Source organism: Salvelinus fontinalis, chromosome 11, assembly GCF_029448725.1.
Source record: "Salvelinus fontinalis isolate EN_2023a chromosome 11, ASM2944872v1, whole genome shotgun sequence".
NCBI lineage: Eukaryota > Metazoa > Chordata > Actinopteri > Salmoniformes > Salmonidae > Salvelinus > Salvelinus fontinalis.
Window position 1 is genome coordinate 9016924 of NC_074675.1, and position 5240 is coordinate 9022163.

Genomic DNA, 5240 nt, shown 5'->3' on the forward strand with positions numbered 1-5240 from the left:
GGTGGCCATTTTGGGTCAAAGACTTTTTAAAATAAACCAAAAGGAAGCAGTGACAAACTGTTGCTTTGTCCTATTGCCCTGGTACCTTAAAGGGTCTTAGCGACATAGCTCTTTGACATGAGACAGCTTGCTTGATAGGCGGCACTTTTGGCTTTGATTAGGGAATGAACCAAACGTTAGCAGGAAGCAGTGACAACTCGCAGCTTTGCACCATTGCCTTGGCAGGGGCTAGCTAGCTTGATAGGCGACCATGTGGCTCGTCAATAGCAGACCCAGAGTCATGCTTGAGTGTGTTTGCACTAACCTGGTTGTTTGCGCACACATGGGATAATTTGCGTAATGAGTTATTTATAGTCGGCTGTGGAATTGCCAGGCAACCTGGGGGGGCTGATTAAGCCACTTGCCAATCACTTATTTATGGCTTCCTGGAGGTGAATAACTTGTCTGTCTTTGTGTGGAGCGCCATGGCAACACAACAGGAAGATGGTCCTGTGGAGAGGAAGTGGAACCCTGTGATAGTATCACTTGTCTCTCACTCACTATGAAGTTTTCAACGTGGTTACACACACACACATGCACGGACACACACACGCAAATCACTTTAATCCAAACAAGCCCTCCTTGAACTTACTAGACCTCATAAAAGGTGTTTATGTAAAATGGTGTTATTTATAATTGGAGCGACTCTTGAGGAGTGGAACGCTACCAAAATGTGATTCTCATTCAGTGTTGTTATGAGTGTGTGGAAACTGCTGCTGTGTGACAGAAACAGTTCCACATCATAATCTCAGTTCCTCAAAACCGCTGGCTCGGCACTTTCTGGTTGTTTTTAGAGAGTTCGAAGGCCTCAGTGTCAACGTTCTCTCGTCTACTCCTATGGTGTTTCCCAAACCTCTCCTCGAGTACCCTCTGCCAGTTCAACACATTTGATCTATTGCAGTACAAGCACACCTAGTCAGCTAAATATCAAACATTAGCTGAGGTGTGCTTGTACTGGAACAGATCAAATACATGGAACGGCCTGGAGGTATTTTTAAAAGTGGTTTGGGAAACACCATAGGAGTAGACGAGAGAACGTTGACACTGAGGCCTTCCTGCTCTCTAAAAACAACCAGAAAGCGCCAACCCAGCAGTTTGAAATGTGGTTTGTGAAACACAGCTCTTGTTGACATCCTTTCTCTAGTCTCCTAGTGCATGATATTTTAGTAACAGCCTACCAGTAAAATCTGCTGCATGGATGTACACTCATTTGAACTCCACTGCTAACACAATGAATAAATAGCCGCGTGTGACAGACCACAGTCACTCACACCCTCTCTGATACACACATAACAAGACATAGTAGACATTTTTTAAATGTGTTTGTTTCCAGGAATCCAATGTCTCCCCACCTTCTGGATGAACTCAACAGAAACACTGGAAAAAGCCAGAAACAACCCAGTTCTAAGTCCGTCTGGGCGCTCTGACCACTTTTACCATCAGTATCTCGAGCTTTCCCCACAATTCCCATCTGAGAGTGTTATTAGTGTTGTGTTGATTGGCATGGCAACTCTGTGCTTTTGACATCAGTGGCCTGGATTGACTCAAACATGCCGCGAGCCATCAGTCCCATCATGCATTGCGTTGGCCCCTGGGGCGTGGCCTCAGCTCAGCCTGCTGTCTAGAGTTGCCACATCCGTCATTATCTCAACTGAACACACACACACAGCTGAAGACACACACACAGGAAAGTGGAGGTTACCACTGACAGAGTTTATAACGGACAGAGTCGTGATAAATGCTTGAATACGGGTTGAATAAAGATGGCTTTATTTAATACTTAATCGTAAAGAGGTTGGGAGGATATGTCTAAATGAACACATTTTGAAATAGCCAGAAACCCAGAATGAGGTTTCTAGCTATTCAATTAGTCCATTCAATCCCACCAGTTCTGATTGAATAGGCCTCACAGATTAAGTTCAAACCAGGTTGTCCCTAGATGGTAAGAGGTCTCTCTCTCTCTCTCTCTCTCTCTCTCTCTCTCTCTCTCTCTCTCTCTCTCTCTCTCTCTCTCTCTCTCTCTCTCTCTCTCTCTCTCTCTCTCTCTCTCTCTCTCTCTCTCTCTCTCTCTCTCTCTCTCTCTCAATTCAATTCAATTCAAGGGGCTTTATTGGCATGGGAAACATGTGTTAACATTGCCAAAGCAAGTGAGGTAGATAATATACAAAAGTCTCTCTCTCTCTCTCTCTCTCTCTCTCTCTCTCTCTCTCTCTCTCTCTTTTCGTTGTCTGGCAGTGACCCTTACGTCATGTTTCCGTTGCTCAATGAGAGCGTGTCATGTGTCACATGCAGTCCAGGCACCCATGTCAACACTGGGACAGACACATTGCTGTTCTTTTCCCCGTCTGGCCCTCCCTCTGTGGGGGTTTCTGCCCGTTGAAAGATACAGCCAGAGGGGAGAGGGAGCATTCTCTCTGTGTCTGTCTGCAAAGGTGAACAGAAGATGTAGACTCAATTAGAATTCGAGTTCATTCAAGTCCTGCATTAATGGGTGTTAACAATAGAGTAGAACTGCAGAACAGCAGGGTTGGTACCAATTCAATTTAACTGAGGAGTTGAACTGAAATTTCTATTCAACAATTGAAAAGTGCGCTGTTCCATAGCGAATGGCTAGTACTCTACCCTGGTATAATGTTATTCTAACCTCTCTACCCCACTCTGTATCTACCTCTGTCGCAGTCCTGTACTGTACCTCTCCTTCTCTCCTATTTGAATAATAGTCATCATCCCTCCATCCTCGCCTCTCCTTCCCCCTCCACCCCTCCAACCCTCCTCTCTCTTCTGTAATGATGGGTCTCTGGGGACATGGCCCCCGCTCGCCATGTTGGTTGAAAGCTGCTGATGTGTCCTGAATCCCCCAGCTGCCCCGGCACACTAATCCCACCAAACACACAATACAGGGAGACCTATGACATCATCCTGGAAAGCTGGATCCACCTGCCCCACCCTGACCCGACTCTCTCTCTCTCTCTCTCTCTCTCTCTCTCTCTCTCTCTCTCTCTCTCTCTCTCTCTCTCTCTCTCTCTCTCTCTCTCTCTCTGTCTCTCTGTCTCTCTCTGTCTCTCTCTCTCTCTCTCTGTCTATCTCTGTCTCGCTCTCTCTCTCTCTCTCTCTCTGTCTCTCTCTCTCTCTCTGTCTCGCTCTCTCTTTGTCTCTCTCTCTCTTTCCCCCTCCCTCGCTCCTTCCCTCCCCAGAGAAGCCTTATTGTTATTATCTCAATTGGTGTATCTGCAGGGATAAACCAGCTTACCCACACATTTTATTCAATGGTGACAAATCCAGCATGGTAGACCAGTGTGTATGGGGAAGGATACTACACTGTATATCAACTACAGTGGCTTTGTTGATTTTCATTTACAGTTCGTTCAGTCAGTTTATGCACTGACCGATATGCCAGTGCTATTGTGCAGACAAATTTCTCGCAGTAGGAGTGCTTCCAGGTAATAGAATGTCATTAAATAGACTAGAACCTTTCAAAACATCCAGGTAATAGAAGGTCGTTAAATAGACTAGAACCTTCCAAAACATCCAGGTAATAGAATGTCATTAAATAGACTAGAACCTTCCAAAACATCCAGGTAATAGAATGTCATTAACTAGACTAGAACCTTCCAAAACATCCAGGTAATAGAATGTCATTAAATAGACTAGAACCTTCCAAAACATCCAGGTAATAGAATGTCATTAAATAGACTAGAACCTTTCAAAACATCCAGGTAATAGAATGTCATTAAATAGACAAGAACCGTCCAAAACATCCAGGTAATAGAATGTCATTAAATAGACTAGAACCTTTCAAAACATCCATGTAATATAATGTCATTAAATAGACTAGAACCTTCCAAAACATCCAGGTAATAGAATGTCATTAAATAGACTAGAACCTTTCAAAACATCCAGGTAATATAATGTCATTAAATAGACTAGAACCTTCCAAAACATCCAGGTAATAGAATGTCATTAAATAGACTAGAACCTTTCAAAACATCCAGGTAATATAATGTCATTAAATAGACTAGAACCTTCCAAAGCAAGTGTATAATTAAGCAATAAGGCATGAGGGTGTGTGGTATATGGCCAATGTACTACGGCTAAGGATTGTTCTTCGCACAACGCAAAGCAGAGTGCCTTGGATACAGCCCTTAGCTGTGGTATATTGGCCATATACCACAACCACCCGAGGTGCCTTATTGCTATTATAAACTGGTTAGCAACGTAATTAGCAGTAGAATTAAATGCTTTGTCATACCCATGGTATGCAGTCTGATATACCATGGCTGTGAGCCAATCAGCATTCAGGGCTAGACCATTATACAATATCTCAGAACTTGTTAGAGTAACCAGGTTGGCCTGCTTCTCATTACATGGGGTCTTGTAAGAGCTACCAGGTCTCTGAAACACATACACTGACACATACACACACGTACACACACACATGCACACGCACACACACACATACAATGACACACAAATACAGTAACACCCACACACATACACACAGAAAGAAAAAGAGAGAAATGTAGATACACACACACACACACATACGCATACACTCACCCTGGATCAGCTCTCTGCTAATTTGAGACATGGTTTAAAACGTTGTTGAGCGGAAAATACTGGGTGTCAGCTCAGCGGCTCGTATAAACGTCCTCTTGAACTTCCAGTATCAGCAGCTTACAGACCTAGCCTGCCAGAGGGAGGGAGGGAGGGAGGAGATGCAGAGTGAGAAATAGAAAGAGAGGGGGGGAGAGAGAGGGAGAGCAAGGGGGAGAGAGAGAGTGGGAGAGAGATGGGAGAGAAAGAGGGGGAGGGGTGGAGAGAGATGATAGAGAGAGAAAGCGAGAGAGAGAGAGAGAGGATGAAGCAGACTGATGATAGAACCAGTCATGCTTGACTACTCACTCCAGTACACAGTGTGATCCTATTATTGTGTTATCTATACAGACCTTTCCTCTGATGGATGAATAACCATTAACTCATCACCTAGTCAGCAGAGTTACTGGGACTTTATCATGGCCTCTACTCATGTGTGGCCTCTCTATTTTGAATGGGTATTTGTCTTTGAGACAGCTCCTTTCAGAAATAATGGCAGGAGCATTAACACAACACAAATGTGTTGTTCTTACATTCCTTGTTAGGACTGTCTATTCTTTTCATTTTGGGGGGTTTAACATTTAGCAGTTTTGTACGTGTCGTGCCTA